General features: G+C 42.0%; 2 long non-coding RNA genes across 5 annotated transcripts in view; one reads left to right on the forward strand and one right to left on the reverse strand.

The window, feature by feature from the left end:
- The window catches only part of LOC134808353 (uncharacterized), a 67,766-nt gene extending 52,869 nt beyond the window's left edge, over positions 1–14,897 (forward strand). Inside the window, exons 2-3 of the long non-coding RNA XR_010151113.1 lie at positions 1,666–1,837; positions 10,557–14,897. This is a non-coding gene — a long non-coding RNA (uncharacterized LOC134808353). The remainder of the gene's footprint in view (positions 1–1,665; positions 1,838–10,556) is intronic.
- On the reverse strand, positions 1,477–20,765 carry LOC107968166 (uncharacterized). 4 transcript variants are annotated; one of them, XR_001709159.4, is made up of 6 exons: positions 20,253–20,765; positions 13,161–13,353; positions 8,302–8,506; positions 5,376–5,462; positions 4,355–4,461; positions 1,477–1,743 (listed from the first exon to the last, which is right to left on the reverse strand). It is a non-coding gene; the product is annotated as an uncharacterized LOC107968166 (long non-coding RNA). The 4 variants fall into 4 exon arrangements; XR_008539003.2 differs by lacking the exon at positions 20,253–20,765 and adding an exon at positions 16,755–17,958 and having other exon boundaries at positions 8,302–8,503; XR_008539002.2 differs by lacking the exon at positions 20,253–20,765 and adding an exon at positions 16,755–17,958.
- Between the last annotated feature and the right edge of the window lie 6,230 nt (positions 20,766–26,995).

Raw genomic sequence — 26,995 nt, forward strand, 5'->3', positions numbered from 1 at the left:
ACACTAGTCTCCTACCTCCCCCCACTGACTTGCTAAGCAAACTAGGATTTGCTATTTAAGATCTCTAAGCTTCAGTTTCTTCTGTTTACCGTATATGCAAAGAAGACACACTGACCTTCCTTGTGGAGTTGAATCACCGCATCACTCCTCTGTACTCTCCCAGATCTCTGCTTCCTCTCTCTTCTTCTCTCCCTTTCTTACATTGTTATTTTTCTTTCATGTGGCCTCTCTCTCTCTTTCTCTCTCTCCCCCGCCAATCAAGGAGATGGAATGTTCATTAGGGACATGGACTGCATGTCCTCCCCTCCCTTTATCCCCTAGTCTTAGTACAGCAATTGGTCACATGATTAAGTGCTAGATACAACTTTGCTAAAATGAGTGCTCAACAACATCCTTCATCATCCATTTGACCTTCTTAGCAAATGTCAATTAAAAAATGAATACCGAAGTGAGTCAGAAGGAGAGAGGGCTGGTTGAGATGAGACAGCTTTGTATAGTGGGTGCTGGAGTTTGACCCAATGGGTTTAAGTTCTGGCTAAATGATGACCTTGGGCAAGTTACCATTCTGTGCTCAGTTTCCTCTGTAAGATGGGGATGACAATAGACCCTCTTTAGAGGGTTGCTATGAGAAAAAATGAGATAATAAAAAATATACTTAGGAGAATGAGTACTTAATTAACATGACCTATTATTGTTCCCCCAGAAGATTAGTTCTGCCAGGTAAGAACTCGACTGTACACTCATGAAATTTGAGGCAAGTCTTATTCTTTCATGAGATGAAAACTGAGCAAGAGCAGAGAAATCCTTTTATGTCTTTCTCCTCACTTTGTTCAAGGTGGGGAACAAGATATGTAGGACTATAGGATGTTTCCTGTAGACAACCTGAGCATTACTGAGGGAGAGAGGGAGTGTGTGAATCTTGTGCCCTGGCCTGACCACACGGCTGCCTATTTCACCATGTCAGGGGGCTGCCTGCCTCTGAGGCATTGTCCCTTTTGACATCTTCAGAAGCCACCCATCATGAAGACTAAATTCTACATCTGTCTTCTCTAGAAAACAGAGTAAAAAATCAACATATATTAGGCACTTATTGCATACCTATTATGACGTAGACAATCTCATTTAATTCTCACAATAATCTCCTAAATTAGTTGCTACCATTATCTCAACCTCACAGAGGAGGAGACTGAAGAACAAAGCAGTCAAGTACACTGCCCAGGGTGTACTGATTAGAAGTGGTAGAGGCAGAATTCGCATCCACCCCTGGCCCTGCTGCCTCCTCTGCTCATGATATCTGTGCCCCAGGGTTCCAGATGGGACCATGCATCCACGACACCCACAAGGCTGTCCATTCCTACATGGTGCTCTTCTCTTCTGACCTCCTAGTGAATGGTGATAAAGGTTAATGACTATTTGGACTTTAATGTGTGTGGCTATTGTTTCAAAGGGAGAATCATGATTTAAAAGAGGCTTAGGAAGGCTTCATGAATTTAGTTGTCAGAAATATGACTCTCCCAAGGCTTGGGGTGAGTTGAAAGAGACCTCAACACAAGCCCATTAGCTTGATGCAATGTCCTGCTTAGGGCTTGCAAGAGTCCAGTGTAAAGGCAAATGAAAGACCCAGGTGCAAAAATGGGTGGGCATGTGTTTCCTTTCTTCCATCAGATGGGGCGTCCTTACTCCCAGTCTTTCCAGATGTTCTTCCCACTCCTCAACTGCTCCTGGCTCAGAAACCCTGCACACCTGGAAGAAAGTGAGAACCAGTTTTTCAACAAACACATTGCACAGACTTATTGTGAACCCCGGGTGGAATCAAGCATCGGAGGAAGAGAACGTGGTAAGTTTTATTACTCTACAGAGCACTTGAACTCTGCCTTCTTAGAAGAAATACCAGTGTTCTGGGGTATCTCTTGTGCCCAGGAAGCTCATGGGAGCATTCATTGCCTCAGTTAGGGGAAATCTCCAGAGAATATTTCTCTCATTTGAAGTAGAGATTCTAACTCATGCTTAGAGGATCATTTATACAAGATTCTTTTGGGAGCCTGGTTGTTTAACATCTGCTTTAGGGCAGGAGTATTTTTCTAAAAAAATACTTTATTTCTTTCTTATTAACAGTTGTCTACCCTACAAAGTTCCCATGTGCAAACAGGATGGGTCTTAATAAGGCTGCAAAAGTTGTTGTGAAAATCCATTTGGCCTCAGGCCTCTGTATATGGCATGCTAAGACACAGAGAAGAATTACTCAGCCTGGGTGCCAGCTGAGATGCTCTACCCAGCTCTGCCCTGCCTTTTTGGAAGCTTTCTCTGTTTCCTTACTTTTGACATGTGGGATTGTAAATTTGAGAGCTTCCTGAGATGTCAGCCCTGAGAAGCCAGATCTGTGTAATGCTACCTATGTAGTCTTCCAGACTTGAAAATAATCAGACGTATAAGTATTTGAAAGGCCAAACAAGGAAAACTATGAGCCAAAGAAAGACTGAAACAAGATGTGACAAGTCTCATGTAAATTGTTCATAATTCTGTTCTGATTCATAGTGGAGTTAAAATAACCTGTAAGCCCAACACTGCAGCTGGTTAACAGAGCACTGGTGTGTTTGTTTCCTCCAGTGAGGGCAGGCCAAGTGGAGGCCTGTGGGTGGGAGATCCCTGCAGATAAAAATGACTCTTCAAGGCCAAGTGGCCTGTTGGCTGAGGGTCTCAAAGATTTGGTAATCAGAGTTGGAGTATAACCAAAGAAGAGGCTGAGGAAAATCTGGATAGACCTTTCTGGGGGTGGTGGCCCCTTCTTTGCCTTTGCCCCACCCATTGCAGATTGTCTCTGGGAAAGCAAGTTCCCACAGCCCCATTTTTTCTTCAGAGTAGGATTGACAAACTATCTACTTTAAGATTACCTAGACCACTTATTAAAATGCACACTTCAGGCCCTATTCCACGAAATCAGGAACTTTGTCCATGCAGCTGAGAAATCTACTCTTCTAGAAAATACCCCAGATGACTCTCGGTATTAAAAGCTTGAAAACCACTGCTAAAGCCTAATAGGCAAATACTTTCTTGGACTCCAGCATAATCTAAGTTTTTCTTTAATTCAGGGAGAGAAGGATCTGTTATGATCCAGATGGGACATAAATGGGCAAGAATTTGATGCATCCCAGCATAGTTACTCTGTTTCAAAAAACGAATTAGCAAGTGTTTAAGCACTTTTATCATAGGAGAGGAGCTCAATAATGTTTGTTTTGCTTGTTAATTTGTTATAATGTCACCAGGGAGAGACACTCAGGCCATGTGGCAGGTTCTTGCCCTCAAAGAACTTCCGCTCTGTAAAATCCTGTGAAGTAACATATAATTAAGTACTAAATTACCTGGTAGGAAAGTTAAATGTTAGGTAAAAACCAAAGCCTGGCATAATCAGGAGAAGCTTCATGGAGGAGATGGGACGTAAGCTGAATTGTGAAGAATTGTTAGTTGTGGGGACCTTGAGAAAGAGGAGAGGAAGTTGCCGGCAAGAGGAAAATGATGTCCAGAGGCCTCAGGTGGGAGTGGGCTTGAGAGCTGGTGCCGCACCGGGAAGAGCAAGGTGGCTAGTGTAGAGGGATGATGGGAACTGGGAAAGGTAGGCTAGATTGCGCAGGACCTTAGAAACCAGGCAGAGAAATTCAGGCAAGAAAAGGGAGCTCCTGAAGCTATTGAAGGCCATGGGGTAGCAAGGATCCCACTGTTCCACAGTCAGTCCCCTCAGGGCCAGAGGAGTGCCCAATGCTGAGTGCCACTTGCTGCTAGTAGGGAAAGTGCTGAGACATCAGACACATCTGGGGAGATTCAGTGTTGGAGATGGGTGGCCAGGGGCAGATGGGGCAACAGAGGACAGGCAATTCTGGGGCTGCTGGGCCCTGGCTGGCAGGAGAAAGGGGCAGCAAGTCAGCCCGGGATGGCTGGAGTCAGATACAGAGTTGAGTCAAGGTCATGGGCTGTGGAATCTACAATGGAGAGGGCCAGAGCTTCATAAGCAGGGCAGGAGGCCAAAGCAGACACTGAAGCTAGCAAGTAAGGAAAGACTTGGCACTGTGGAGTCTGAGGAATTAGTCTGATTATCTGTGGTGAAACGAGGCTCATGGGATATGCTCTTTGGAAATTCCAATAAAAAAATCTGTGCTGGGCATTAAAGGACCATCTCCCATTGCATGGACAAGGAGCTGTGGGTTATACTCAGGATTGGTTTCCCCACATGGCAGGCTAGCCTGGCCATTCTACAGTCTGCCCAGAGCTGCAGCGTAAAGAGGCATTAGACGGTACATATTGTTGATTTCCAGGAAGTTACACTGCCCTACTTTAAGGTGATGCTCATTAGTCTGCAAACCTGGATGCTGAAGAAATCCATGTCATAGAAGGACAGAAATCTTGTATCCTGTGCCAACTCTGATTGTTTGGTGGTGATTGCCTGGAGTGCTGGGGCTAGTCTGGGTTCTGTAGGAAAAAAGGTACTGATTGGTTAATGATATGTGCCATGGATGTGTGTGTGCGTGGAGTGGGAGGAGGTAAGTGAATGAGTGAATGATGGCACCAGTACCACCTATTTACTATGTCTGATTTGATCCCAACCTCCTGATCTCACAGGTGAGGAAATGGAAGCCCATAGATATTAAAAGTGTTATAGTGGTCACAGGACTCAGGGGTAGATCTGGGAGAGAGGCTGAGACTCCTGGTCTAGTGTTTTTTTTCCTTTGGATCACAAAGCCTTCCAACCCTTCCACTCACCATGGGGCTGTCACACTGACTTCATTTTCCCAGTCCCACCCTTGGCTTCTGCTAGACTTTGCATTAGGAACTTGGCCACAGAACTAATTTGCACGATGGCCAAACTTGTTTCACATGTGATCAGGACTCTTGGGGGAAGGATTCTAGGAAAAGAAATTGCAGATTGATTCAGAATTCCTGAGAGCTGGAAAATGCCATTAGGTAAGGGGATGGCAAGAGTTGACTGAGAGAGCGAGGGAGGAAGATTACTGTGGAAAGGTATCATGAGGGAGGCAGCAGTAGATTGTCACTACTTTTACAGAATTGAAGATGCACAAATTGAAGTTGGAGATTGTGGCTGCCCAAAGTGCAGAGTGGGCACATTGTGGGGAGGAGACAGGCTGATGTTTATTGAACAGTGTTGGGAGAGGTAACGTGCGGTTTTGGAAGGCATGTGGACAGTGGGGTCACCCAAAGCCCAGCTCTGCTGAAACAAAGTAGGCCCACAATAAATGTTAGCCAAAAAAGCCAGCTGTGCTTTCAGCATTTCATCCTCCCAACTCCACCTTGAGAGTGGATATGATCAGCCCAATCTATACCAAAATAGAAAGTGGCTGGGGTCTCAGAATGGCTAATGAACTCACCCAGGTATGCAAGTGGCTGATCATGTTACAGATTCCAAATCCCATTCTCTTTTCTCTGGTAGTGAGAATGTCTCCTGAGCATACCTGCTATTTAAGAGAATGAAAAGAGTTTTCTCTTTCTGCTTATTACCTTGCTCTTGGATGGAAAACAACCAGCTTCTAGTCTATGGGACAGGAATCTAACTTTATTCCGAATTCCTAGAGTAGAAATTAGCTCTGTGTGTTGTTCTTGAGTTGTATGCATGTTTTATTGAGGAATTAACTTCATAACAAAAGAGTATGATTGGAACTTTAATAATTGCACCTGTTACTTCTATTATTGAACTTCTCTCCCTCCCCTGTTTTATTGCTAAAAGAATCAGTGATAAATTATTTGTTTGGAGAAATGTGCAGCCTGCTGAGTCCAGACTGCCCTCATATGCTTTTGGTATCTAGACACATAAACTGTTGTTATTTGAATCTGTTTAAAGGAACTTCCAGCACATGCCCAGGCAGGGCCTTAGGGTGGGCGGAGCTCAGGTGGACTGCTGTCTCCATCAGGCTAATCACAGGGCAACGTGGCTCCCATCTTACTGCTAGCTTCAGAAATTAAACCTACACTTCCGGGGCCTGGTTGAAAACCACTGACTCTTCTGCCAAGCAGGAGCTGTGCCCTCAGGGACCATCTGCAGAGGTAGTGTGGCCAATTATGGGCATTCAAAGCAAGCCAACTGGTTTAAGCCATCTTTCGCTGCCAGTGTTGGCTGCTGGCAACAAAGCCAGAATCTGGAGGATGCTGGAGGAAGAGTCATCCCTGAGGTCTCTCTTCAGTCTCACAACTGCACTGTCTCTAATTTAATGTAGTCTGAGAGTCTCACAACCACACTGTGAGCCATGGAGCATCCGTTGATCTCATTGAATACATGAGGAAACCAGGACCCAGACCTATTATGTGACCTGTCCAAGGTCTCCTTGATCCTTAACAATGAAATGGAAATCCAGCTTTTACATTTCTTTAGAAATACTTATTTAAATGAAAAATATTACATTATTTTAATTATGCTGCTTCTTTCCGAAGAGAGATCATTATAACACAAGTGAAAAAAAAAAAAGAAATTTTTAATACTTCTCTGCTTCCTTTTTTGGAGGGGAAGACAGCAAAATTATGACAACCAAAAAAACTTAACTACATGACGTTTCAACAGTTCCTACTGTCTTGCTTAAAAGACTTTGCAAGTGTTACATATTTTTGCTTTTAAAACACTGAATCTAAAAGTCTTTGCTATTATGATTTTTAAAATTTTTATGTACATATTTATTGGGAAGTAAGCTCATAGTAAAGAGCTTAGAAACTGCTATAAAAGTAGAAAACAAATGCCCTCCTAAAGTAAAAATTCAGAAATAACTATTTACTTTCCTACACTTCTTCAGGTTTTTCTTTTCTATGCCTACATATGTTTCTTAAACAAAATTAAGATTTTGCTGCATACAGTTTGGAGTCCTAATTTTTTTTTCCACTGGAGATTATATCATCCTATTTTTGTAATATTAAGATTCAAATGTATTATTAATTTTTTAAATTGCAAACAAAAATTATATATATATATAGTATATAACATGATGTTTAGATAGGTATATATTATGGAATAATTAAATCAAATTAACATATCTATCACCTCACATACTTATTATTTTTGTGTGGTGAAAACACTTGAAATGTACTCTCTTAGCAACTTTCAGTTATACAATGCATTATTATTAATTATAGTCACTATGTTATATCAAATACATTATTTTTAATGGCTGTGTAATATTTTCCCATTCCCTTCTTGAAACATTTTCTTCTTGGCTGCTGGAACATTTCTTTCTTGGTTCTCCTCCTTAGAATCTTCTAAGTCTCTTTTGTAGAGCCTCTTCATCTCTTCTCAGTCTCTAATAGCAGGAGGTGCCCCAGAACTCAGTCCTGAGGCCTCAGACCTCTCCTAGTCCTTCTCCATCTGCGTTCACTTGCCAGGAGTGCCCATCAAGCACCATGGCTTCAAATACTGTCCACCCATCCCCAACAACTCCCAGATTCTATCTCCAGCCTCAACTTTCCCCCGAATACTGCCTATTTGACATCTCCACTGAGATGATTAATGACATACTAAACTTACTGTGTCTTAAGCTAAACTTCTAATGAACCTGCACTCCACGTTCCCCTTCTCAGCAAGTGGCAACTTCATCCTTGACCTCAAACCTCCAGGCCTCAAACCTCATCTGAGGTCTTCTCTGACTCTTTTCTCTTACATCACACATCCAGTCCTTCACAAAACCTGCTAGTCTCACCTTTTGAGTAGTTCCAGAATCAGATACCGTTCCCATCTCACCTCACCTTCCCTGCAGCCGCACTGGCCCAAGCCATCTTCATCTCTTGGTTGGATGATTTCAGGAGCCCCCTGAGGGGTCTTTGCCTGGATTCCATCCTGGTCCCATGACAGTTTATACTCAACAAAGTAACCGGATAATGTTATGGATCTGCTCAAACCCTCAAAGGCATTGCAATGTCACTGCCAGTAAGTGTCTCTATCTCCCACTGCTGCCTCTATCCCACACCCCTCTGGCCCTTATCCACTCTGCTCTGGCCACACAGGTGTCCAGCTTCCTCTCCCTTTGGAACTTTGCTTTGCTGTGTCCTGACCTGATAGGTTCTGTCCCCAGATGCCTGCCTATCTTGTTCCCTCCTTGCTTAAGGTTCCTGTTCAAATACCATCTTACCTGTGAAACTCTCTACATAGTCTTTATAAAGAGCAGTCTCTCTACCCAATACTCCTTTCCCTGCAATCTTACCTATTTTAATTTTTCTGCATCTTGCTTTTTCTGTGTGGCATGTATATTCATTTCCTAGGGCTGCCATAACCAAGTACCACAAACTGGGTGGCCTCAAACAACAGAAATTTATTCTCACCTTGTTCTGGAGGTCAGAAGTCTGGAATCAAAATGTCGGCAGTGTTGGTTCCTTCTGAGGGTTCAGAGGGAGAATGTGTTCCACGCCTGTCTCCTAGCTTCTTATAAATGGCTGGCAAACCTTGGCATTCCATAGCTTGTGGATGTATCACTCCAGTCTCTGCCTCCATCTTCACATGGCCATCTTCCCCCTGTGTCTCTCTCTTCTTATAAGAACACCAGCCATATTGAAGTAAAAGCCTATTCTACTCTATTATGACCAATTTAATGTAACTATTTACATCTGCAATGATCTTATTTCCAAATAAGTTTACATTCTGAGATCCTGGGGGTTGGGCTTTAACACATCATTTTTGGAGGACCCATTCATCCCGTAACAGCATACAAAGTATTTACTAGTTGATTTCTTTAGTACCTGTCTTTACCCACAAAAACATAAGCTATTTCTGTTCACTGATGTATCCTCCATGACTAAAATACTTGGTACAGAGTAAGCATTCAGTAAATACTTTTTAAATGAATGAGTAACTATGGAAATCCCATTTTCTAATCTTTTCTAAACACCTTGCTAATGTAAATACTGGTATAGTGAAAGTTTTTATGCATAATTATTCACCTACATCTTGGATTGTTTCTTTGGGATATGTTCCCAGAGATAGATTCAACTCAATCTACTACCCCTTATCCTAGTGCTGGCCTGTGCTGCATGAATAGGGAAATCCTATTCATTCAGATGTTGCTCAAATGGAATTTGTGGTGACTTGAAGGAAAGGGTGACCTGGTTCATCTTTGCTCTTTGTTAAGCAAATTAAGGGTGGAGTCAAAGTTTTAGTGGGCAGTAACTCAAATCCTAAAGATTATATGTGGTTATATAACCTTTTTTCCTATTTAAGAATTGGTTTGCCTTTTCCCCAAGTTTTTGCGTAACTTCATAGTTATATTTAATGGCCAGTATTAGAAAATCTTATTTCACAATCTGTTATTATTGGGCATTTAGTTTCTTTCTGATTTGGGGGTATTATAAATAATGTTGTAACGTCTATTTTCAAACATATATTTTTCCCCTCACATCAGTATTTTCTCTTTAGTGTAAATTCTTAAGAATCAAAGACTCTCAAAATGTCCAAGCGATTAAACTATCTTTATGGTGTTTGATATATTTACTTCTTTCATTTGAATCACATGGGCTGAAGGGTATATCCGTACATTTTTTAAAACACATTTTACTTACACATTCATCTTTTAAGAAAAATGGCCCAACTCTTTTTGCCAGTATTGTTATAATCATTAGTTGGTTCATGTTCATTCTTTCTTAGGGAGTGGAGCTTCCTGTTAAGTGGGTACCACCTGCAGGACCTGGGCCAGGCTCAAAGCTGAAAGCAACTCTGTGTGGACTGGCTATAAGGGAGCCAATCACCCTTGGGAGGTTGGCAGAGACTATGCCCATTAAATCCCTCCATACCATGCAGTGCTAAATGGCCCAATCAAATCCTCTATTTAGAAGAATATATATCAGATGATTAAAGAGAAAGCTGATGACTCAGCTTTAGGCTGTTGTTTTTTCTGGAGCAATAGTGAGCAAATATCACTGGTTGTTTACGATACTGGCTGCACATTTTAATGGGTAAACCAATGTCCCTGAATACCTACACTGCTGATCAATAATGCCTCCTTTTGCTGGCCTTTCCCATGGTTCTTTGAAATAAACTTTTATGTTGGTTAACAATTTGTGCATATTACTTCCTTGTAACCCTGAAGGAATGACTAGTAGAGCCAGTACAATAGTGCTTTACAGAAGGGAGTACCCCCTGATAATCCTGCCAGTGGTAGTGCCTATAAGCAGCTGGGTCCCAAATTCACCAATTCCGAGAGTTGTCACTAAAACCTTTTTTTGGGGGGGCAGGGGGATCAGGTTCAACATGGTGTTGATTTTTTTTTTGGTTATTAGTTAGAAAAATTGAGTACTTAAATGGTCCTTACTTATTTTAAGCCAAGTTCACTAATAGAGAAACTGGCATCTGGAAAATTGGCCTTTAGTGTTGACCGCTAAGTAATGTTCTTCATTTACTGGGGGAATTCATCTAATATTGACTTCAAATTATTCAACAATGAAATCATAGATTTACTGTAGACACAATAGTCCTCAAGCTTACAGAATTTGGGAGCCCCTATTGTCTACTTGAAACTGTCATTTTGTTTCTGTCATTTGCATATGTACAAGTCATGGCTAACTTGATTGCTTTGGTGTTTTCCCAGGTAATATTGACTCCAATCCAGAAGACAGTCATCAGTTAAGTAAATAAAACAGGAACAGAACATTGGTACTTACAGTAGGCATGATTTTAAGATAAACCCCAATGAGTCATACCCTTGTATAATCTCCTCCCCTTGAGTGTTGTTGGAGCTAATGAGTTGCATTTAGTGAACAGAATATGGCAAAGATGGTGGGATCGTCACTTCCGTGGTTATGTTATTGCTATGTAAACTGCCATTATAGCAGACTGGAAGGATTGATTCTCCTTTTGGCCATGACGTAGTGAGGTACCATGTGACAAGAAACTGCAGGCAGCCTCCTGAGTCTGAGAGTGGCCCCTGGCTGACAGCTAGCAAGAAAACAGGGACCTCAGTCCTCCAGCTTCAAGGAAGTGAACTCTCTGAAATCACATACACATGGAAGAGGACCCCAAACTCCAGACTCCAGAAAAGAATGCAGCTGTGTCGACACCTAGATCACAGCCTTGTGAGACCCTGAGCAGGGGACCCAGTTAGGCTGTGCCTCAACTCCTGACCTATAGAAACTGAGATGATAAATGGGTGTTGTTTTAAGCCACTAAACTGGGATGTGTTATGAAATGACAGAAATTTAATACAGTCTCCGTATTCAGGGTGGAGTGTAAGAGAGTGTGTTTAAATCTCAGCTTTGCTACTTATTAGATGTACAACCATGGCAATTACTTAACCCCTCTGAATCGGTTACCTTTATGGTAAAATAGGAACAAAAATTATACCTATTTCAGGATGATGAAGAGGGAATGAAATGGTACACGTTGAGTCACTTAACGTGGTACCTGACACATAGTAACTTCTCAATACATGTTTTTCATTGTCATTAGAGGTTGGACATTTTAAATTCCATAATCCTAAATGTTTTTTTCATTATTTTTTTCCATGTTGCTCATGTTTTGAAGATTTTCATTTATCATATTACCTGATTTTATTTATTAAGTAATCATTCATTTTCATTTCCTCATCTATTTTTTTTCTTTTCTTTTCTTTTTTTGAGATGGAATCTCGCTTTGTCACCCAGGCTGGAGTGCAGTGGCGCAATCTTGGCTCCTGAGTATCTGAGAATACAGGCGCGTGCCACCACGCCCAGATAAATTTTTTGTATTTTTTTAGTAGAGACAGGGTTTCACCATGTTACCCCGGCTGGTCTCGAACTCTTGACCTCAAGTGATCCACCTGCCTTGGCCTCCCAAAGTGCTGGGATTACAGGCGTGAGCCACCACACCCAGCCCTCCCCATCTATTTCTAATTCATGACCTACATACAGCTTCTGATTAGCTTGGGGTATTCTTAATAGATTAATTATAATTAATGTAGTTTGGCTAAAAGCAGACATTTAGTGTTATAGTTAGTAGAATTTCCCTTAACTTTTGAAATATAAGAAATGAATTGTTGAACTTTGCCAGATTAACATTTGGAACCACAGTATTAGCTGATTGATGGTAAATAGGCATTGGGTGACTTTCTGCAGCTAAGCAAGGCAATCATGATTTGCCTTTATATGCCAGCATATTTGCTCAGGTATTGCTGGATGGGTGAGAATGGCTGAAAAGAAAATTGTTAGTTCAAGTGAAGGAAGGAAGTGCCCAGAAAGAAAAAGAAGATAAAATATTAACATTATTTAGGTACTTAATGGCTGGGAATTAACTTATGAATCACAAAAGTTTTAGGAATTGTTGTGCAATGTCAGTATTTAAATTATGGTAAAATGAATAAGTATGCTTCATTTATGTTGTGTTTATAGTAAAATGCTCTTATTTTGTAATTTATTTTGTGTATAATAAAATAAGAGCATTTTAATCTAAAATTATAATATTTGAAGTATGATTGCTACTCTTTCATTAGTGCTTTATTTCCTCTTTGAATATTATCTAAAATACTGCATTATATTATGTTATTAATATCAAGGCCTAATGTATTCAGTTTCTAGATGAACACTTTTCAAGTTGATTACAGACTTGATAGGGAATTATATCTATTTAATAGAAGTCTCTTTTGTACAATCTTAGCTAAAATTCTGAGAAACAAGAAAAAGCTATGTTATAAGGAACTAGTTCATCTGCTGTAAAAGTACACTGACATTTTAAAGTGCAAAAAACCAAAATACAGCTTAAGAACTATGTCTGAAAAGTTAATGTTAAATAAATTAGATTTTCCAGGTTATACTCTGTATACGCCCTGAAAAAGTTCTGCAATACAACGCATAGAAAACATACACATACTCACACAACAGACACATAATACATAAAACACCCACAGTGCACACATGCAAAACACACAAATGGCAACCCCTATAAGCATATTAAGTTCTCTGAGAAGTCCTACAATAGAGACCTACTAAGTTTTGTTTAATCATGTGCTTCTCCAGTTGATCTCAGAATCCTTCCCCCACCATCACAGGTAACCCTGATTCCTGATGACTTTGTGTTCCTTGGAACACACTTTATGAATGACGGCTCTATGAGATTTTTCCCAAGGAAAACTATTACATAGGAGAAGTGTAAGATGCCCTCAACATTTATGGGTAAAAAACAGATACCACCATTAAAATAACCCATATATCAGAAACAATACCTCCAAATTATGTGAAGAACATTGAGAATTCTTGCAGGGACTGAAAATCTTTATTTCCTTGTGGAATCCAGGTTCTTTCTTTTGGTGTTATGTACAGATAAAGCCAGGTCTATCTGCAGGTGATCACTGTGCTGCTAGTCTCTGTTCACATTGGTAGAAAGATGTCGTTGGGCAGTAAAAGATGGTCATCTTCCTGCAAAATGAGTCAGTAACCCAAGGGTGAAAGCTGTGTCTCCCCCACAAGTTCTATCAGCATCTTTTGACTTGACAGCACAATTGGGAGCCTTATCCTTTCTGCATTCCTGACACAGAGGACCAAAGGCCACTCCTCAACAACTTGTACCGCTCTGTTTATTCCATAAAGAATGAAAAAGGAATATATTTCCACACTTTAAGACTATATGGTGGGGCATTTGGAGGGTGCTTACTCTGATAATTAAAAGGATTTTATCTTCATGAGGAAATCGACATTTGCTGTCAGGATGCCAGACCACAATTCTATAGAAGCTTTTCTCTTTTTTTTTGATTGATATGGTTTGGCTGTGTGTCTCCACCCAAATCTCATGTCGAATTGTAATCCCCATATGTGAGGGGATGCTCCTGGTGGGAGGTAATTGGGTCATGAGGGTGGATTTCCTCCTTGCTGTTTTTGTGATAGTGAGTGAGTTCTCACGAGATCTGATGGTTTAAAAGTGTATGACACTTTCCCCTTCACTCTCTGTCTCTCCTGCTCTGCCATGGTAAGATGTGCTTGCTTTCTCTTCATCTTCCACCATGATTGTAAGTTTCCTGAGGCCTTCCAACCATGCTTCCTGTCCAGCATGTGGAACTGGAACTGTGAGTCAATTAAACCTCTTTTATTCATAAATTACCCAGTCTCAGGTAGTTCTTTATAGCAATGTGAGAACGGACTAATACAGAAAATTTGTATCAGGAAAGTGGGGCATTGCTTTAGAGATACCTGAAAATGTGGAAGCAACTTTGGAATTGGGTAACAGGCAGAGGTTGGAACAGTTTGAAGGGTTTGGAAGAAGACAGGAAGATGTGGGAAAGCTTGGAACATCCTAGAGATTTGTTGAATGGTTTTGACCAAAATGCTAATAGTAATATAGACAATAACATCCAGGCTGAGATGGTCTCAGATGGAGATGAGGAACTTATTGGGAACTGGAGTAAAGGTCACTGTTATGCTTTAGCAAAGAGACTGGCAGCGTTTTGCCCCTGCCCTAGAGATTTGTGGAACTTTGAACTTGAGAGAGATGATTTAGGGTATCTGGCAGGAGAATTTCTAAGCAGCAAAGCATTCAAGATGTGACCTGGCTGTTTCTGCAAGTGCATGCTTATATGTGTGAACAAAGAGATTATCTGAAACTGGAACTTACATTTAAAAGGGAAACAGAGCATAGCAGTTTGGAAAATTTGCACCCTGGCTACATGGCAGAAAAGAAAGACCCAGGCTGGGCGCAGTGGCTCACACCTGTAATCTCAGTACTTTGGGAGGCTGAGGTGGGCGGATCACCTGAGGGTGGGCGTTTGAGACCAGCCTGATCAAATTGGAGAAACCCCGTCTCTACTAAAAATAGAAAATTAGCCAGGTGTGGTGGCGCATGCCTATAAGCCCAGCTACTCGGGAGGCTGAGGCAGGAGAATTGCTTGAATCCAGAAGGCAGAGGTTGCAATGAGCTGAGATCGTGCCATTCCACTCCAGCCTGGGCAACAAGAGTGAAACTCCATCTCAAAAAAAAAAAAAAAAAAGAAAGAAAAGAAAAAAAAGACCCATTTTCTGGGAAGACATTCAACCTTGTTGCAAAAATTTGCATAAGTAAAGAGAAGCTGCATGTTAATAGCCAAGGCAATGGGGAAAATGTCTCCAGGGGATTTCAGAGACCTTCAAGGCAGCCCTTCCCATCGCAGGCCTGGTAGCCTAGGAGGAAAAAATGGTTTGATGGACCAGGCCCAGGACCCTGCTGCTCTATGCAACCTTGGGACATGGCACCCTGTTTCCCAGCTGCTCCAGCTCCAGCTGTGGCTAAAAGGGGCCAAGGTGCAACCCAGGCTGTTGCTTCAGAGAATGCAAGCCCCAGGTTTTGGCAGCTTCCACATGGTGTTGGGCCTGCAAGTGTGCAGAAGGCAAGAGTTTGGGAGCCTCTACCTAAATTTCAGAGGATGTGTGGAAACACTTGGATGTCCAGGCAGAAGTCTGCTGCAGGGAAAGAGCCTTCATGAAGAACCTCTACTAGGGCAGTGTGGAGGAGAAATGTGGGGTTGGAGCCCCAACAGAATCCCCACTGGGGCACTCCCTAGTGGTGCTGTGAGAAGGCAACCATCCTCCAGACCCCAAAATGGTAGATCCACTGACAGCTTGCACTGTGCACCTGGAAAAGCTGCAGGCACTCAATGCCAAGCCGTAAAAGCAGCTGCAGGGGTTATACCCCAGAGCCACAGAAGTGGAGCTTCCCAAGGCCTTGGGAGCTCACTCCTTGCATCAGCATGCCCTGGATATGAGACATGGAGTCAAATGAGATTATTTTGGAATGTTAAGATTTAGTAACCACCCTGCTGGGTTTCATACTTGCGTGGGGCTTATAGCCCCTTTGTTTTGGCCAATTTCTCCCTTTTGGAATGGAACATTTACGCAAGCCTGTACCCCCATTGTATCTTGGAAGTAACTAACTTGTTTTTGATTTTACAGACTTACAGGTGGAAGGGACTTGCCTGGTCTCAGATGAGACTTTGGACTTGGACTTTTGAGTTAATGCTGAAATGAAATAAGACTTTGAGGGACTGTTGGGAAGGCATTATTGGTTTTGAAATGTGGGAAGGATATGAGATTTGGGAGGGGCCAGGGGTGAAATGATATGGTTTGGCTCTGTGTCCCCACTCAAATCTCATAGCGAATTGTAATCCCCACATGTCGGGGAAAGGGCCTAGTGGGAGGTGATTGGATCATGGGAGCAGATTTCCCCCTTGCTGTTTGACATTCCTGCTTTCCCTTCACCTTCTATCATGATTTTTGTAAGTTTCCTGAGGCCTCCACCCATGCTTCCTGTACAGCTTGTGGAACTGTGAGTCAATTAAACCTCTTTCCTTCATAAATTACCCAGTCTCAGGTAGTTCTTTATAGCAATGTGAGAATAGACCAATACAATGATTATCTGTTTATTATCTAAAAGATGCAGTCCTAATTAAACTTTCTGTTTATATTAACCCTAATATTTTGATCTTCATTTTTTAACTTTGTGAACAGTAGAGTTTTATCCAAATGTGAAGTTTTATACCTTCACAGCTATCACTCCAATAAAGATATTTATTCTATTAAACAAAACATTTTAAAATGTTTTAACATATACAAATATATTTACAACATAATCTGCCAACTAAAGACTCCAACAAAGTTTACAGTACCTAAAACAGAATACAGATGCCTACAATAGTTTGCAGACTGATTTAGTTCACAGTTACATCTATTGCTTTAAGAAATACCATTAATACAAATGCGTGATTTACAGTATTCCCATTACAGCAAGAAAAAATAGATTTATAAAGTAAGGTGTCCTTTAGGTATTTATTATGCCAAGTATATCAAGTATTTACTTTTTTTTCCTTTTTTTTGAGACAGGGTCTTGCTGTGTCCCCTAGGCTGGAGTGCAGTGGTGCAGTCTCAATTATGCCAGGTACTTAAATGATTATTCTCATTATGACATAAGAACAATGGTCTTTTAGTGATGAAAGATAAATTGTATTAGCTCAAAGACCACTGAAGAGCTTCCAGGAGGTTCCAAAGTAAAATCTGGCTATTCTTTATGTGAAATAAATAGAATAGCAGCAATCTCAGTGTATTCCTTAAACATAAACCAATGTGATTCCATTTATGTTCATTGGGCCTTAAGTAAATGACTTGTTACAAATAAAAATCAAATTTTAGAAACTAGTTAACACCACTGGTCTAAGTTTGCTTTTTTGGGTTTTTTTTTTTTTTTTTTTGAGACAGAGTCTCGCTCTGTCACCCATGCTGGAGTGCAGTGGCCCGATCTCAGCTCACTGCAAGCTCTGCCTCCCGGGTTCACGCCATTCTCCTGCCTCATCCTCTCAAGCAGCTGGGACTACAGATGCCCACCACTATGCCCGGCTAATTTTTTGTATTTTTAGTAGAGACAGGGTTTCACTGTGTTAGCCAGGATGGTCTCAATTTCCTGACCTCATGATAGCCAGGACGGTCTCGATCTCCTGACCTCATGATCCGCCCACCTTGGCCTCCCAAAGTGCTGGGATTACAGGTGTGAGCCACTGTGCCAGGCCGTAAGTTTGGTATTTAATTGCTTGCATATGTCTGAGACATTTTACCATGAAGTACATATTAAAAATTAACAATTATTTCTAACTTATACATAAGCCAAAATGCTCACTCTTTTTTTTGTAGGAAAGTTAGAGATTGTATATTATTGAAAAAGTTCATTTTCCAGGGCTTCAAAATGACCAGGGGAGTCAAGAGACACTATCATGGAATCAAACAATGAATTTTTGTATTAACCTATGTGTACATTGACTATTTCACATTGACTAAGCTGCCTTAGCTAGAAAAACAAGGTTCTGTCATTTCTTTCCTGATCTTTTCCTTTCCTTCCTTATTTACCAAGGAGGATGGCCCAGCAGCATCTCAGCCTATGCTTTTTAACTCACCTTCTCTATACCCTCTACCCAATGTCCACATCAACCAAGGATCCCTGAAGGATTCTTTAACAGCACCAATGTACTGACCATTACTCTACATTTTTCTAGATGGCTCTGAGGTCCAAGTAAAAGATAATATTTGCAACCAACTCACTGGAGTTGACCATCAAAACTCTTTTCCAGGTAAGGTCTCCTTCATTATCTGAGGCAGAAATTTTTTATTGCTTTCTTTCTATTCCAATTGAATTAAGATATGACAATCTTCCCATGTACGTCAAAGATGACTTACAGAATTTCTTGGTGGGCTATAAGGTGGGAGTCCATCACCAACTAAGATTTCAAGATGGCATCCATAGATGAGTGCATTGGTTACAAACTGTATGGAAGAGAGCTTTTTCCTACCATAAACATTTTTTTCTTCTCAAAAAAGAGTTTGCAATTTGCAACCAAATGGACTGGAAAATCTGGCACAAAAATCCTGGGCCTTTTCCACAAGTGTCCTGTCTGCTTTATTTGGGGCCATTACTTTGAACACTATTTCCCAATGGGTTTTGTAATGTCATAAGTTAACAAAAGACATGTGCAAACAGGATACAGCATGGTCTGATGCTCATAGACTTTTCTGTAATTACAGGCACACTCAGGCATCACAGAAAATAATATGTATTGTGGAATCCCTCACTTGATGAATAATCTAGATGATCAGAAATGTGGCACTATTTTGGCTTTCAGGTGGAAAAGCACCCTGAATCCAGCTTCCTGCTATGAATGAATACTGAGCTTGGGTTGGTGGAAATTGATTTTCGAGATAAGTAAGTATGGCCATATTCTAAGGTTCCTGGAATCAACTGTGTTCCCTTTAGGTGGTGTGGGATTTTGTGCATGGGACTGGGTATGCCTATGTGTGAATCCAAGTGGTGTGATTCTGAGTGTTTGTGCATGTGTTCTTGGCAAAATGCTCACTCTTACCATGGAAGCAAAACTCACTTCTGAAAATAGCCTACTCATATAATATGTAAACACATGGAGCTTTGAGATAGACTAAGAACATGCTCCTATGTTCTATGGATCAAAATGCAAAGGTATCTGTACATATGTAAATGAAGACATTTTTGTTAATTTAGGATATATTGATATTACATAACTATGTGCATACCTATATAGACCATAAAACAAATTTTGACAATGTTTCTAATGACAACATACTTTCTAAGCCCCAAATACTGGACATAAATATGAAAATGAGTTTTTCTGTTTTTAAATACAGTTTTTAAGTGGAAAAGCAAAACCAACACTCTCCGTTATAACATGGACTGGCCTTTAAAAGGTTCAGAGTCAAAAACCTCTTGTTGTTCCCCAATGTGATAAAACACATAAGCTTTCTCTCTCTGGTGAGGAAGTCTGATCATCTCTAGTGTTTTGTCTTAAAAATTGCTTTCCAGGATAGGTCGGGCGCAGTGGCTCACACCTGTAATCCAGCACTTCGGGAGGCTGAGGCAGGCAGATCACCTGAGTTCAGGAGTTCGAGACCAGCCTGGCCAACATGGTGAAACCCCGTCTCTACTAAAAATACCAAAATTAGCCGGGCATGGTGGTACCACGTTTCTCAGTCCCTAGAGACTTTCTTTCTTTCTTTTTTGTTTTTTTCAAGGAAGCGTTTTGCTGTGCCACCCAGGCTTGAGTGCAGATTTGAGACCATGGCTTACAGCAGCCTCGACCTTTCCTGGCCAAGAGCCTTTCTTTTTTTTTTTTTCTTTTTTTGAGACGGAGTCTCGCTCTGTTGCCCAGGCTGGAGAGCAGTGGCGCCATCTCGGCTCACTATAAGCTCCACCTCCTGGATTCAAGCCATTCTCCTGCCTCTGCCTCCCGAGTAGCTGGGACTACAGGCGCCCGCCACCACGCCCTGCTAATTTTTTGTATTTTTAGTAGAGATGGGGTTTCACTGTGTTAGCCGAGATGGTCTCGATCTCCTGACCTTGTGATTTGCCTGCCTCGGCCTCCCAAAATGCTGGGATTACAGGCGTGAGCGACTGCGCCCGGCCACCAAGAGCCTTTCTTAGCACCAACTGTGTACATTGTGTACTGCCCTTTAGCCTTTGCGCTTTGCAGCCTAATCCAAGCCAACTGCTGAACGAGACACGCGTCTCCGCAGTCTCCGAGTCTTCATGGCTTTGGTTGTTAATCACTCTCAGCAATAGCCAAATCCCTTCCTCCACGTTAGTCTGTTCTCCCTAACTGAAAATGCAAGTGAAGGTGGACGGTTTGCCGTTCTGAGGAGCCCCTTATCAGTAATAATGTAGCAACTTCAGAAAAGTTAGCTGAGCAGCCTAGAGAAATAAGCAAAGGCCAGAATGTAGAAAGCCTTGACTCCATGCTGCTTCGTGAGAACAGGGGTTCTTAGACCTATCAGAGCAGCAGCACCTTTTGACAGCGAACGCTTTCCATCTTATCAAAGGTGGTGTCACCTTTCTTCAAAGCAATGCGGCTGAAACTCTCGACCAAGTTCTCCGCAGCTTCTTCATCTTGCGGATCTTCTCGCCCGGCTGCAGCTCAAAGAGGTGGCACCTCTGGGCAACGCAGGGCCCCGGCAACGTCCCCAAACTGGTGGAGAGCAGGCGCGCGCCAAGGCCTGCTCCTCCTCCACGCGCCTTCGGCGGCTCAGGAGGTGGGGCGGCGGCGTCTTCCTTGGTGCCAGGCCTACGTAAGTTTTCCTTAAGGCCTAACTGACAATTCCGCACAGGAAGCCTGTATTGCTGAAATTAGAACAAAAGGCCTATGTACCTTAATGCATTCATATTTCATATTTTAAATAAAACCATGGTTTCCCACAGAGTGACTTCTACTCTAAGAAATGGGGCCAGGAGCGGTGGCTCACACTTGTAATCCCAGCACTTTGGGAGGCTGAGGCAGGTGGATCACTTGAGGTCAGGAGTTCAAGACGAGTCTGGCCAATAGGGTGAAACCCTGTCTCTATTAAAAATACAAAAAAAAAAAAAAAAAAAAAAGAAAAGAAAAAAGAAAAAAGAAAAAAATAACCTGGCGAGGTGGCGGATGCCTGTAGTCCCAGCTACTCAGGGGCGTGAGGCACAAGGACCGCTTGAACCCGGGAGGCAGAGGTTGCAGAGTCGATATCGCGCCGTTGCGCTCCAGTCTGGGCGACAGAGTCAGATTCTGTCTCTAAATAAATAAATAAATGTATGTATGTAAAGAAATGTAATATCCTGGCAACTTCTAGATAAGCTTTTTATTAGTAAATTACCTATTTATTAAGGTACAGTGAAGGAAAGAACTTGCTAAAAATTATTTTGATTCGGTTCACTCAATATTTGAATACGTGCAAGACATTTTGCTATGCATTTTGCCTCTTGATCTATAAGCAAGAAGTAAATATATATTTTCATCCTTCCAGAATAATTTTCACCCGTATTTGATGGGTATTTGTAGACTGAACATGTGCCAGAGCCAATCTGTCCTTTCTTCTTAAACTCATAGGACTAACCAGGCTGGCAAGTGGTAAATGACACCAAACTAGGCTAGATTCATAGGAATTTAAAAATGTCAACCGACAATATCTACTCACGAACAGATTTTCTAAAAAAATGAACAAATTTCTTTATCACCATGCTGAGTTGACATATTACCATCCTCTTCTAACCTTTTTTTTTTTTTTTTTTTTGAGACGGAGTCTCGCTCTGTCGCCCAGGCTGGAGTGCAGTGGCGCTATCTCAGCTCACTGCAAGCTCCGCCTCCTGGGCTCACGCCATTCTCCTGCCTCAGCCTCCAGAGTAGCTGGGACTACAGGCGCCCGCCACTGTGCCTGGCTAGTTTTTTTTTTTTTTTTTGTATTTTTAGTAGAGATGGGGTTTCAACATGGTCTTGATCTCCTGACCTTATGATCTGCCCACCTCGGCCTCCCAAAGTGCTGGGATTACAGGCGTGAGCCACCGCGCCCGGCCCTCTTCTAACCTTTTCATTGTAGCATCTCGAGTTGAAACACCAGAGCCAACAGTTTGAAATACACATATGGTTTAGGAGGCTGTGTTGCTATAGGACATTTCTGCCCTATCAATGGTACAGAGACAGGAACTTCCTTAGCTCTTTTGCCTGAGGTCATTTGTAGAGACTCAAGTCTCAGTGATGGGATTCGGAGGGCTGCCTGTTAATTTTCGAGAGTGGGTTGTGATGGTTATGTTTATGTGCCCACTTGGCTAGGCCATGATATTCAGTCAAGCTTTCTAGATGCTTGTGTGAGCTATATTTACGTGAGGTGAACATTTAAATCAGCAGACTTTGACTAAAGCAGATTGCTCTCCAAAATGTGGTGACCCTCACCCAATCAATTGAAGGCCTTAAAAGAAAAAAGGCTGAGCTATTTTGAGGCAGAGGGAGTTATACCAGCAGGCTGCCTTCCAACTTGAGATGCAACATCTTGTCCCTGGGTCTTCAGCTTGCAGGCCTACCCTGCAGATTTTGGACTTGTTAACCTCCATAATCATGTGAGCCAGCCAATTCTTCAAAATCAATCTGTCTCTCTCTCTCTACACACACACCCACCCACCCTTTCAGTTCTGTTTTTCTGGAGAACCCTGACTAATTGATGGGTAGCCTTTAATATGCTTCATTGTCAAACCCATGAGCGGCTTCGTAAAAACAATCTGGGATGGCAAGGAAGACTTTTTTGGCTTGGTTCCCAAATTTGGCTTTGACCTTTGCCTAGACTTTGGCCCCTGAATTCCCCCATGAAAACCCTGTGACTGACCCTCAGGACCCAGCTGTCTCTGCCTCTTGAATAACACGCCAAGCTCCCTTACATAGAGCTGAGTCTGAGCCACTAGGCATTTTTCTCTCCAGCTAAAATTACACGGGACTCACTCCTAACTTTGCACAATTTAAGAATCGATTCAGAATTTAACTAGTGAGCATGTCTGAGTTCCAATATCATATAAGGTTAATTCATTAATACTTGAAGATTCAAACAGCATTTTCCTGTACTTGCCCTTTTCAACTCACATAGAGGTGACCCTGTTCTATTATAGTGCCACTTTATACAATTTTGGTCCATTTCTGCTCATGCTTTCCACTACACCCAATGCTGGAGAGAGGACCTATAAAACACTAACCCATGGCGTCACTTGTGTAAATACCGTAATCTATGTACATGATCCAGCTGTGAATGTTGGTAATATTCATAATTATAATGCTCATATTTACTGAGTGCTCACTATGTGCCAGGCATTACTTTGTAGGTACTAAACCCTTTAATGCTCACAACAATCTTAAATGAGGTAGGTGCTATGATTATCCCCATTTTATAGATGAGGAAATTAAGCCACACCCTCAATGGCACCATAAATAGTAGATGACCCCTGAGATTGTTCAGCTGCACTGACTGGCAGCCATTCCTGATGCTCTGCTGCTGGCCTTGGGAATTTCTCCTTCTGCTTCTATCCACAAGGGCACACAGCATGGCAATCCCCTAATCCTGCCTTTGAGGATGCTACCCTGAGAAGCAGAGCCTGTGGCTCTTTGCTTCCCACCAGGGAGCAAAGCTCTTCAGTCTTAGATTTTTTTCTGGCTGATCCTCTTTTCTCAGGACGCTACGGCTTCTGTTCTAGTGTCTAATTTGTCATCATTCATTTTTTTCCTGCTCACCCCAACATGTGGCCCCTACTTGTTTTTGTGTTATGTTTCTGTGCCCTGTTGCTTCTCCGGAGGGTCTCAGGAAACATCCTGGTGGGCTCAGCATGCTAGGGGCTGCTCTTCACCTTCTCAGCTCCTTTTGATGTAAACTGTACTGCAAGACTGAGGGCTTTGGATAGTTGAGGCTTTTTTTAATCCATACAAAAAATACACTGACTCACCTCTCCTGACTTGTACATAAGATTATCTTGACTCTCTTCACATATCTTGTTCCTTAACCAAAGTCCAATACTGCTTATTTCATTTAAGTATGACTTCAATGAACTTCTTAATTTGAAGAGTTGTAAGTTCTCAGTGATTCTGGTGAAATGTTTTCTTAACTTTGAGATGACTGTCTTCTCTTCCTGTAAGTCACTGAAGAAATCTTCCTAAAGTGAAACAAGCCTTTCTGCATGTCTCTCTTTGGAGCAGACTTCAACTGGCCCTTTAACATGCCCCTCCTTTGAGCAGAGGCACACTTCTTCTCTGTGTGTCTTTGTATCCCCTTATACACCAGGAATCCATGGAGCCCATCATACCAGGTGCCCACAGCATGGTAACTAGGAAGTAGCATAAAAAATACTACCCTACAAAAAAGGAGAGCTGTTACAACCCAATTCATTAATTCCTGGTAGAATTTAAGGGTTAGGTCCTGCTAGACCTGGGTAGATTGGGCTGTCACTGTCGGGAGGCAAGTATAGGCAGGAAAGAGCTGACAGAGTAGGTCTGAGACTTCAGAGCAGAGCCCTACAGTCAGAAACAGAGGTAGTGGCTCCTGGTGGCCTCTGGCACAGACACTGAGGAAATAATGGCCAGGTTGGAACCAGGAGAGGGACGGGGGACAGAGGTAGAGAGCCAAGGGAAAAGCTGGATGCGGGTTCAAGCGCAGGCTACGAGACACAGAATTATGAGGCTCAGGGACATCTATGCTGATACTTTCTCAGAGAGCAATGGCTTTTCTGAAGTGACAGGTTGACCCCCATTCTCCGAGGATTAAAGGGTCCCATTGTCCTGGAGCCAGCATGGGGGGCTCTTCATATCATAAGTGATAGTGCTGACAGCACGTTTATATTATTTTCTTTAGCAGGAGTTTAGGTGTTCCCAGAACACTGAATTGAACTAAGAGCGAGAGAAAGAGAGAGAGAGAAGTGAGTGAGATGCTGTTGAGTTGAGGTAACCTATCTGTGAAATACATATTTTAAAATTTAGCCATTTGTATAGCTGATTGTCTCCTTAACATTCCATTTAGGGAAGGAAGGGGATCTGTCTTACGAGTCAGATATTTCAGTTTAGCCATCTCATTTGCTATTCCTCTCACAGTAGAGGAAAGCCAAGTGAGTTGCGTAAATGGAATAATTACATTTCCTATTCCTGGGCGACACATTTGCCAATTCTTTCTTAATAGCATTAGAGCCAGGCACGGTGGCTCAGGCCTGTCATCCAAGCAGTTAGGGAGGCTGAGGTGGGAGGGCTTGAGCTCAGGAATTCGAAACCAGCCTGGGCAACATGGTGAGACCTTGTCTCTACTAAAAATATAGCTGTGCTCAGTGGCACACGCTTGTGGCCCCAGCTACTTGGGAGGCTGAGATGGAAGGACTGCTTGGGCCTGGAAGGTTGAGGCTGCAGGAGCTGTGATTGTGTCACTGCACTCCAGACTGCACGGCAGAGCGAGATCCTGCCTCAAAAAAAAAAAAAAAAGCATTAGAATAGATAGATTCAGGAAAACCCCCTGTGTACATGCAAAAGGTAGTAGTTGTTAGCATAACTTACAGCATAGATCTCTGGACATAATGAAAAAGAGGCCGCACTGGTCCACAGATTAGAAAGATACATATGTAGAGATAATGATTTTTGAGCCTCCTTTAAAGATACTATTCCAACTTAATCCATAAACATAATGATAGCATTCCTCACTTACTTTACAGCTACTTCATCATTTTGTCCCATCTAGAGAAGACTCATCTCTGATAGGATAACTCTCATTTATCTCCTGTGTGGCTGGGACTCCCACCCATAAACCTACATAATTAGAGGCCTGCAGGAGATTCACATTCCTTCTCTTGGTTTGTCTTTTAAAAACTCCCATTTGTTTAGTTTCCCTGGCACATCATACATGTTCTTGCCTTCCTTTCCTTCTTCTCAGGCCCCCAGGCCACTACAGCATATTTTCTAGAACTTTCCTGAGATATAATGCCTTTATCTAAACACTCTGTGGCTGAGTTCTGGTAAATAATGACAGGCATGTGTGGACTTGTGGGCAGAAGTAGGTTTTGCCTCTGTGCTTTTTCTCAGTGGGAAGCCCAGGAGGCTGGCCCTGTTTCAACCTCCAGATCTTTCTTTTTATGAAGATAGTGATGATCACAGAGTCATATTATTGGCCTCCCTGCGGGCACTCAGAGGCAGCCAGCCCAACGCTCTCATGTTTCTTTGCCTTTCATTTGAAAACAACATGTAGGGGCACATAGACAGGGTCAAGATAATTTTAAAAGAAGAATTTTTGAATTTAATTAGATAATACTTCGTAATAACATACTTGGTTCATTTGCACAGGGTATGGCAGCATGCAAAGGACTTCCACATGTATGATGCTATATAGTACTTGAAACATTGGATCTGTTTCTTTTCTGATTATACAAGTGTTAAAGCAAATGTCTCCCTCTGTTTCTGTTAAAAAAGTGACAGAAATGGAATATTTGCCATGATCTCTTTTGCAGATACCATCCTATTTTCTTGCTTTTCAACACAGACTAAATTCTTCCTCAATCCAGTGCTCCTCCAAAGCCCTTTGTTCTTCTTCTTTTATATCCTAGCATTTAAGCTAAAATTGGTATTCATGGCCATATGCTTGTTAATTCCCTTTGCATGAAGGTGCGTTATTGGCAATCTGTGCAGATCATTCTTTAGTTTGGACTTGCAGCTAGCAAACTCTTGGAGCGAGAGCCAAGCTCAGGTGGGCTGGCCTAGAGGACATTGCTTCCTCTTCTTTTCAGCAACAGCTTGCATCTCAAATAGTCCCCCAAGAGGACTATTTGATGAAGTTTTGGCATGTGGAAAATATAAATACACTTTGCAAAGTGGTATAGACAAGCAGAGATTTTTCTGAACTAATATATAATGAGAAAATAACATTGAAATGGGAGCTGAATCCCCAAACCTGCATTGAAGAATGACTTTATTTTTTCCCTAAGCCTTCAAAATACTGAGGTGGGTTGCATACCAATAGCCCTCAGTGGGCTATGCTGAGGGAGAATAAGCTAGCAAAGTAAGAAACAAAATGTATCATTTTAACAAAAAAAAAAAATCCCCTTTTATTGACTATGACATACATACAAAAAGATATGTTATGCATATGAGTTGTGGGAGCACGCGTGTGTGTGTGTGTGTGTGTGTGTGTGTGTGTATTTCCTAGCTCTGTTCACTGAAAAGGTTTAGAAACCATGACCGACCCAGTAGCAATGGGCATCCCTCGTTCCCAGGTGTGTCTT

Source organism: Pan troglodytes, chromosome 15, assembly GCF_028858775.2.
Source record: "Pan troglodytes isolate AG18354 chromosome 15, NHGRI_mPanTro3-v2.0_pri, whole genome shotgun sequence".
NCBI classification, from domain to species: domain Eukaryota; kingdom Metazoa; phylum Chordata; class Mammalia; order Primates; family Hominidae; genus Pan; species Pan troglodytes.